Below are 10,145 nucleotides of genomic sequence, written 5' to 3' on the forward strand. Positions count from 1 at the left end.
TGGGGATGCAAGCTGCGGTGGGCAGCGGCACCAGAGAGCAGGGGCAGCAATTGCTGAGCAGCTTGTGAAGCCCTCGAATGTCTCTTGGTCCTTGCTTTTTTATCCCTGCCGCTGGTGAGAGGTGTGAATGTACCACAACTGACTTCCCCCTTGCTGGCTGTGATCCTGGGGGCAAGTGGTGCTCAGCCCAGCCCCAAACCCGCTGTCCCTGTCCTACTGCACTTCATGTTTCGTTCTTCCACCCTTCTGTCTCAAGTCGTGGGTGATCCCTCTTGTGCCTATACCGTACCTGTATCGCAGGGCTGCATGACTCTGGACGGCACTGGGATCCCTGTGACCTCCTGCTCTTTACTCTCTGTGGGACCAGTGCATCCATGGCACAGAAGCAAGCCTTGAATCAGGACAAGCCTGGTCCTGCCTAACGCTGAGGGACACTGTCCAGAGGGCTGGGAAGTTGCTCAGGGAGATCGCAGAAAGCAAACTGGTGGATCAGGGAACGCGAACAAATTTTCACTCTAAATCTGCTTCCAGGGAGGCAGGGAAAAGTTCACCTCCTTGAGCAATGTTCTGAGCAACAGGGAAGGAGACGGCCATGCTACATTAGCAGGGCCTGGAGACCAAAACAGACAGAAAGGGTTGAATAGAAGCAGGGCCCAAACCTGTCCCTGGGCAACCCCCGCGCTAGTGAGGCAGATCTCCAGCCCTACAGTAGCCACAGTTGTTTGCCCTGTAAAGTCAAAGCCACTTGAAAAACACTGCAAAGGTTGGTCAGACTGTGTTCACAGGTTCCTGCCTCATCTGAGACAGTCTGCTCTGAATGCGAGCAGGTCTCTCCCTCCCATGTACAACACCAGGCTCTACTGAGAGAGAAAAAGAAGAGTTCAAACTACCTACCTCTACACCCAGAACTCCACTAACATAACCCAGACACCCAAAGCTGGCTCTGCATGTGGGCTGGGGCTGCAGGTCGCTGAGGAGGGAGCAAACCATCAGTCCTTCCCTGTCCCCTGAGCTGTGCCTGGTGCTGCTTTGCAGTCCTGCACCAGCTGAGGTTTGTCTTCTGTCTCTTCAGAACCTTTCCTGCAGTTTCTGTGACGGACAGAGATATCTCAGCCCTGAAAGTGAAAGCAGGATGCATCCTCAAAGGGTACAGGGATGAGCTCTCTCCACGCTCCAGCTTTTCACTGCAGCTTCTATCAAAGCTTTTTCCATGGTCATTTGGTGGAAAAGTAGTCCAGTTCCAATAAAGCAGGAAAATATAGTTAACATTTAGTATTTATCATTATTACCATTATTGTCCTGGTTTCGGCTTGGACAAAGTTAATTTTCTTCCTAGTAGCTGGCATAGTGCTGTGTTTTGGACTTAGGATGAGAATAATGTCGATAGCACACTGATGTTTTAGTTGTTGCTGAGCAGTGCTTACACTGTCAAGGACTTTTCAGCTTCTCATGCTGCCCTGCCAGTGAGGAGGTTGGGGGTGCACGAGAAACTGTGAGGGGACACAAACAGGACAGATGACCCCAGCTGACTAAAGGGATATTCCACAGCATATGATGTCATGCAGAACAAAAAAACTGGGGGATTTGACCGGGGGTTGGCATCCCGCTTCTTGGGGACTGGCTGGGCATCAGTCAGCAGGTGGTGAGCAATTGTGCATCACTTGTTTTGTATATTCTTTTGTCGTTATTATTATTTTCCCTTCCTTTTCTGTCCTATTAAACTGTCTTTATCTAAAGTCACAAGTTTTACCTTTTTTCCGATTCTCTCCACCATCCCACTGTGGGGGGAGTGATTGAACAGCTCTGTGGTGTTCAGCTGCCTGCCAGCTTAAACCACACCAAGTATATTTAGCATTTTGTTTATTAGGCAGTCCAACATATACAAACGATGCTAATATAGTAATGAAATTTACTGTCTTCTCATAATGCCTTGGAAGTACAAATAGTTATCAATCCTGCTAGAGAAGCTGGCCTGTGTTCCCTTTTTGCTATATGTCTTTCGGGAGTCTGGATTATCACTACAATTACATGGTGACATTTTTCAGTGTTGTGCCACGGTCTCTTACCAGGTATCTTTTCTTCTGTTGGAGTCTTAGCAGCAAAAAAAAAAAATTCCAGTGTGTGGCCCATCTTCAAGTACACTGCTCGTTCTGATTTTTCCTTGCTCACCTTCTCTGTTTTTTGGATCCAAAAGATCTCCACTGAGCACAAAAAAAGGAAAAAGAAAAAAGCGAAGGAGGTCAGGCAAGGGAAAAATTTAAGCTGGCAGAGGTGTATGAATGTAGCAGCAGAATATACTGACGTGCTGTTCTCATCTGTTTCTCTCAATGGGAAGCAGGTGGGTAAGGTCAGGCAAATCTAACATACCCATTTTCTCAGAGAGGTGATAAGGAAGGAAAGGATAGAGCTGTTCTCTGATGGGAGGAGGAGCTGCTGTTGCTTTGGGATGCTTGAGAAGCTATCTCCACTCCCCTCCTTTGGTGCATGGGCCAGGGAAGAGCCTTTTGGTAGCACAGGCAGCCACGTGCAGGGAAGTCACCACGGCAGCACCCTTGCAGCGTAAATACCCACTGTGTTTCTAAATCCCCCCTGAAGTCTGAGGCGCCTTCCTTTCTTCGTAGGTCGCCGTCCACACTTTTGAGGCACCGCCACAAATCCCTTTCTGCATCCACCTGCCTGCAGATGGACAGACAGTGGCACCACAACGGCCGCTGAAGGGGCCGTGCTGTGACGAAGCGTGGCTGTGCTTGACTCCCAGCTCGGGCTGCTCCTCGTGCAGGTGGTGGAGATGCACCCAACAAACTCTTTTGTGGTATCGAGTCTTCCTTGTGAAGCCCCTGCCTCACGGACATCTTCCCTGGAGGGCCCTGCACCCAGCAATGGCAGTGTTGGCCTTCCCCCTGCCCTGCCTGGGCCATCGCACCCAACATGGCTGCCGCCGGGGGCTGAGGACACTGCATGGCGACTGCCCTGGCGGCCATCTTGATGCCGCCTCATGGATGCCCTGGGGCTGGGCACCTTCCAGGGCTGCAGGGCTGTGCTGAGAGACCTGGCTAATTAAACAAACAAACAAACATACATCACAGCTCTGTGCTGTGAGTTTTCTCCAGGCGGGGCAAGAAAAAGCTTTTTTCCAAAATGTGAAAATCCAAGGCACAGGAAGATGACCCGACTAAAAAGACTGTCCTGTGAATGCTCCCCCTCTCCAGGAGCAAAAGGGATTTTCTCGTGTTTATGTATCCTCTGTAAAGCAAGGCCTCTTTCCCGCTGCAGCTGGGGATGACTTTCCCTGAGCCGGTGGTGCCCTGTGTTTGATCCCTGCGTGCCAAGATGTCCCAGTGAATGCACCGGTTACCTCTGGAGGCTTTTGGGCTTGAGCAGCTCTCAGCCCATCCTCCACCTTGAGTAATCCACCCAGCAAAAAGTTGGGGAAGGCCTGCGTGCCCTGCAGATGCCACTGAAAAAAGCAGCAAGTTTCTCCCTTGTGCACATGCATGCTTGGTTAAATAAGTTAATGACTGCATGAAACGGTGACCATATAGCTCTTTTTCCGCATGTGCATCTGATGAGTATGTTAGCAAAGCTGCCTTGCACAGGATAGCAGGGAAAATCATACCTAAGGAAGATAACTGAGAAAAGAGTATCTCCGTAAGTCATGGCACTTCTTCTCAATACTCGTATTCATGGGTGGAACAAGCCTGAGTTCACTTGCAGCAATGAAATGCCCCATTAATCACGTATGCCTTTGAAAGGGATATGTCAGGCTTGGCTTATACGCCTACATTGGTACCTGATCCCATCTAGACAATGCGAGACAAGAGCTTAACAAAGCGGCTCTAGTTAGTAACTTGACTTATTTGTTAGTTTGCTAGTTAGATATAAATCAAAGTGTCGTAATAAGCCAATGATGTAGCAGCAGCTGCAATCTAATTTAGAGAGAAACAGCCTCATTTTATTTTTCCTGACATGAACACAAAAGACAGTATCAATACCGAAGCCGGTAGAAACATAGCTGTATAAAACTAGTGAAAGGTCCGAATACAAGGGCAAATACATTATTATCTCAGTAAAAGAAAACTTAAAATAAGGTTGGGTCTATACTTTAACAGTTTTAAATTGCCAACAAAAGAACGTTGATTACAAGGAATAAATACATTTTGGAGCTATGCTGTGACATTTAAAAATTATTTTACCAATGTGTTAAGTGAATAGCTCTGGTTACATCATAAGCACTTTTGTGTGCGTAGGAAACAGTTGCCTCAGCTATGACCCTGATGGATTGCACTTTGAGCATAATCATTTCTGTGGTAGATTGGCCTCCCAAATTTTGCTGTAGAAGCCTATTAACAAATCGACCTTTGAGGCAATTGCACAAAATACTGTGTAGTGGCAGCAATGAATGCTATTAGGAAGGGCTGTATTTCTGGCTGGCAATGTAATAGCTCAGCTCCATTGACTTCAATTTAGCTATATCTCTTGATATTGGCTGGAGACCAGATCTGTGGTATCTATTTCAGGAAACGAATTTAGAACCAACAAAAATAAATACTTCCAGATGCAGCATTGAGTCAGCATATCGCATTCAGTGCTGCTTGAAAGTATTGAGTCAGTTGGTACAGATAGATTTTTAAGAAGACATGATAGTTTTATGGCTATCTATGACATTTATAGACATGCTTGCTTTATCTCTCTCTTCATAAAATATAGGTCACAGAATATCTTTGCAGGTAGAGCAATTACTGGCAAGTCCAAGCAGAGAAGAGCACAGTATACATCACTCTGCAGCTAGCTAGATGTGTTATGAGGTTTGTTGGGGTTTTCTGCCTTTTGAGATTTCGGACATTGATTAGGCCAGGATGGTGATCTTGAGAAACCAATGGCCTGAGCCTGTGTAACAAAACCTATTATTCTTACCTCTAATAAAAGAGGAAAACAGAGAGGTCTGCCGTGTTCCTTCCTCTGTGAAACTATTTAACTCCTGCAGCTATTTACACTTGTTCTACCTGAACAGCAAATGCAGTCCAGTGAAAACATACCACTGAGGCAGGTTCTGATCCTGCAGTCATCCATCGTAAATATGAAATAGGTAGTCGTTTAATGGGCTGCAACAGGATTGCTGGTGCACAGAAGGTCTACAGAATTTGGCAGGAACAATTGAAGTTTTAGGCAGCCTATCTGATCTGAAGAATCCTGTCAGTCCTCAACTAGGATTTCACCATTCAAATACAATGCACGCCCTTGAACTTGTAATGTATTTTGGTGGTTCACAAACCCTGGTGCCTGGAGTGCTTTCTGCAGTGTGGGGCAATTGCATGCTACCAACCCAGGGATTCTAAGCCTCAAGTGCTCTTGAAAGAGACTTCAGATATTTTAACTCATGTCCTCATGTGATTTTGCCAGTTGCAATTTTGCTGCAATTGTCACAAGAACGTTGTACCACCATAAATACTAGGGAATTATAGATGCTTGGATATGGGACAGGGTATCTCTTTGGTGAGATGTGATCCAGTAACTGTGTGTTCCTCTTTTCCATGAGGAACGACTCTTGTAAAGAAATACAGATCAAGGGAATGTGTGATGGTAATTGCAGGTCAGAGCTTTATCTTGTGACTTAGTTCTTTGTGCTGCAATACAGAGCACAAAGTATTGAAGCATTGAATCTAAAACTCTGAGGATTGGCATGGATGGCAATTCAGCATGGAACAGTGCCTGTGGAGTAATAACAACTAGTAATACTTATATTAGCTGCTTTTCGTAATTACTCTGTTCTGTGGCAGTGCTGATACTGGTAAGCAAAGCTGTGTTGCAGATCACTTGGTTAAAGCGGTAGGAGTCCAATGCACAGATTGTTGTTCAACAATGCTTTTACTTCAATTAAAAGAGCAGAAACTATACTGCACATTAAATCATGATGTTTAGGAAACCCCAAGAGTGATCCAAATACTGTAATTTGGCTGAAAATACACAATGGGTAGTTGTTTAAAAGCTACTGCATGGTTGATTAATAGTTTTGTACTGTCAGGAGCATTTATTTGATTATTATTGACATTTTCTATATATTGGCATTGCAGTCGGTGTTGGCTGATGCTACTCAAATCCACCTAGCACTTTTGTTGGAATGAGGCTGATGTGATTCAGCACCTGACAGACAAACAGAGGAAATGGGTTCTTCTTCTGTTCATTTTTTCTGTGCACATGGTAAACACACTGTAGCTGGTAGAATATTTTCTTTCATATCCACTAGCTGGATTTTCATTCTATTGGAAATCACAAGCAAAATCACTACTTAAGGAGGAAGAAGAGTTTTGATCTTGGGAACCCCACCGATTTGACGTATGACCAGGGCCAGTCATGCTAAGGAAGGAAAAGGTGGGACAGCTAAGCTTCCTAGGGAATACCATTGACCCTGGTACCAGTGTTCTGTTAATTTACTTGTGTGTTTCCAGGAGAGGTGATTTAGTGAGGCCTCCACGGGAGAGATGCCACATGGGCATTTCCTTCTCCTGGACTTCCTGGAGAAAACTGTATTTGCAGTTGTACTGCTTGACTCTTAACAGTTGTACTGTACATATTTGCAATGGTACTGCTTGACTCTTAGCTCATCTCAGTGCCTTGCACCATTGCAAGATGTGTCCATCCTTATTTACCTGCCCTTATGGTCTCTTAAAACTCCTGTGCAGATGGGGAAGGTCCTAGGTTTTACACCTGTCTGCTGCAGCTGAGGAGACTGCTGCTCTGCAACTGTTTGTTGACCTCTTTGCTGTGTAAAAGGCCACCTAGAACATGTGACACCCACTGGTGTCTTCAAGCATGGACCCCAATGTTTCACTTTTAGCTCAGTGTGTTCTAGTTTCACTGTAAACCAATTCACTTGGAATAGCCCTAACCTAATTGTAAATGAGCCCTGCTCCTGGCTGGTTTATGCTTAGCTTGCAGTCACTTTTACCCTTTTCCTTTCCAAGAGCAGGTATAAGCAGGCCTAGGGAACTTGGTGGGTATAAAGCAGGTTGGTGACATTTTTTATATCAGGTTGAGCTTGGCCTTCATTTGTCTCGTGTCTTTCAGGAAATGCCTTGGCAAGGCCATCAAATAAACACCAGTGGGCTGGGCAATACTCAAACAATGAGGTTCTTTGAGTAACGTAGATCAAACCCATTTAAGATATGGCGAGACAAAGTAGTCTGACAGAAGAGCTGGACCGGCTGTCACCCAGCAATGGAGTTTCCAGAGTCCATTGCAAAGTTTTAGGGATGTATAGCTGCTTTGCATCCATTCCTCATGCCTCTCCTTTTGGTCAGATAGCTGTAGCAGATCTACTTCACTGAACTGGGTTTCTTCAGCTTTGTTTGGGAAGCCAAACTGCCTGAATAGCAGTAGATAAGCACTGTGACTACTGCAGAACTGCTTGTTCTCCTGTGAGTTTGGCTTCTTTGCTGTGCAAAGGCCTCTGGGGCAGGACAGGCTATATTTGCTGTCTAGGTGATGAGATGGTAGTTTCTTGTATGCAAAGGGAAACCTACATCAGGCTGAACAACCGCTTCCAGCCATTCCTAGGGAAAAACAGGGCTCTGTTTTTTAGCACCATGGTGCTCACAGAAACCTGCTAGCCATCCTGTCGCCACCTGCCCAGCAGATGTAACAGAAGGTAGAGTTACAGGCGACATTAAGCATATTTTTTCCATTTTTCCCAAAATTTGTGCTATTAAGAGAGATAAGTCTGACAGGGCTGGGATCTTCCCAGTTTCTGCCTTCCAGTGTGACAGCCGGGCTGTCACCATACTGCTGGGAGAGGCTGTGGTATATGGACCAGGTGTGTATATGGACCATGTACTGCTGGAGCCCAGGCTGCGGAGAGAGTTTCCTGGACTTCCAGCCTTTCTGGTTTTGGAGTATGTGGGGAGGTGCTGTGGGGAAGGACAAGTCCCACGTGAGAGCCAGGGATATTGGGCAGTGTTATGATTTCAGGGTGGGAGCAACAGCAGTGTGTGTGAACGGCTGCAGTTTGCAAGAGAGCATGTTTGACTCTCCCTGCATGCAAACAGTCCTTGAACTCCAAAGGGGAGTGTGCCCGCAAGGAGCATAGCAGCATTGGTGTGGTGGCAGAAAACACCTGTGGGTTTGTTTCACCTTTTTCTGCCTGAGATATGGGGCCCATTGCACTGTGCATAGGAAAAGCTATAGCAGCCTGTTTGCAAAAAAAACGCTCGTATTGGTTTAAACGTAGAGTTTGGTGGCAAGACCACAGAGAATGAGGCCTGCTTCTCTCAGAGTTGAGCTGCTGGTGGAGTATTTAAGGCTGGGAAACCCTGGCCAGCCTAGCACAGTGCTGTGTAGCAGACATGACAATGCCATGTAAAAGAAGTTCCCTGAAAGGCTTTCAGAAGTCAGAGCAGCTATACAACAGCCTGGGAGCTTGTTAGCTCCCTTGCTACATCTGCCTTGAGATGAACAAGAGCCCCCATCAATGCCATTTCGCTTTCTGTACCTCAGGTCCTGCGCCCACCCCACCTGACAGACCCCGAGACAGACAGACAAGCAGACAAGGATGCACTTGCTCTTCCCCCCACACTTCTTTTTCTCCCCTTTTTCCTCCATGGCTTTTTGCTTTTAAAGGTTGCTGCTGACAAATCTATCTATTTGGGGCAAATTGTCAGTGAGAAACTTCCGCTCGAACTCTTTGGGACAAAACTGCCTCTTTGAAAGGGTAAATCCCGTTGCATGAAGGTCTGAACAATGGCCAAATGTGTTGCTGCTACTGCTGCCGCTGCTGCTGAGGCCGGGGCTGTGACAAAGAGCGGATTAATTGGTGCCGCGGCTGACTGGTTCGAGATGGCTCCACTCAGCCCGCGCTGCGGGGAGCCCCATTGACTGGGCCCCGAGTCCCACTTTTCACAAACTCCAAACAAAAGTCAATTTCTTTTTTATAAGGCGAGGGAAGAAAAAAAAAAAAAATCAGTTCATGTTTGAGCTCGGGAAGTTGACTTGTTGGATTATAGGGCGTCATGCTCTCTCTGTCTGTCTCTCCCATGCTTTAAAGTTGCTTCTCCCCGTAAGAGAAGAGCGAGGGAGAAAAAATGGAAGCAAAAGTGAGCCATCCCCATCAGTGTGAACGTGAGACTGGGCTCTGGGGATAGAAAGATACCAAACAGCCTGGACTCTGTGACTGTGCTGGATGACTCAGACAGACCTCTTATTTAGTAGAGATAAACTCCAGCTGTCTGATGCTGTTCTCAAAGGTGTCTGCGGCACACTGAATCCTGAGGTAGGTAGCATTATCAGGGAACGAGACTGAGTTGGTGTGATCGAAGTCAGCATGTCCATACAGGACTTCATGACTGGCAAAGTCTCCTGCGCTCTTCTAAAGGGAAGGTTTTCTCACGTGGAAGTGGGCAACACAACCAGATGTCTTGTGTCCTCCTTGAATAAACTTTGGCTTCCTCTGACTCTAAGAAGGTCCTGCCAGGGAATGCAGAATGAGGTTCCCAAGTGGTACATCCTGTGCACTCAGAAAACTGGTTATACAGATACATATATGTATATATATGAGCAATCAGAGAGAGAGAAAGAGGAAAAAAGAAACAAACCCAGGGGATTACTCTTGTGCATACAGATGTTAATAGCCATTACCAAGTTGGCACGGTTTCTGCAGCAGAGGTTATATTGGAGCATTTTGGGAAGTTAATCCCTGTAATTGGTTTGATAATCTTGTGGTATTTGAGATATCACTTAATCAATATTTAGCTTTTCTTTTGGAAAACAGTGATCCCCAAAAAGAAGACAGAGGCTATTATCAGATGTAACTGCTGACCCTCTCCTCCTGGCGGTGGTATAGTATCATATCTCCTAGTTACCTGCAATTTATTTGCATGTATTTTGTCTTTGCAGGGGGACATTTTGCACTGGATTCTATTTCTCCCTTTTCTGCAGAGAGGATCCTTTGATCTGACTCACTAATTGCTTTGACACACGGGGGAGGGAGTAGTGCATCCAACAGTTAAAGTTTATTTCACTGATTTTTTAAATATAATTTTCTGCAGCCTATTCTTATTTTAATGGGAAACACAGCATGTTTATAATCCAAGGCATTTCTGCTGACTATTTGGCAGGCAAACAAAGCTTGATACTAGGGTAGAAGGGTACAGAGT

The sequence above is a fragment of the Tyto alba genome, unplaced genomic scaffold (assembly GCF_018691265.1).
Source record: "Tyto alba isolate M040663 unplaced genomic scaffold, T.alba_DEE_v4.0 Super-Scaffold_40, whole genome shotgun sequence".
Lineage (NCBI taxonomy): Eukaryota > Metazoa > Chordata > Aves > Strigiformes > Tytonidae > Tyto > Tyto alba.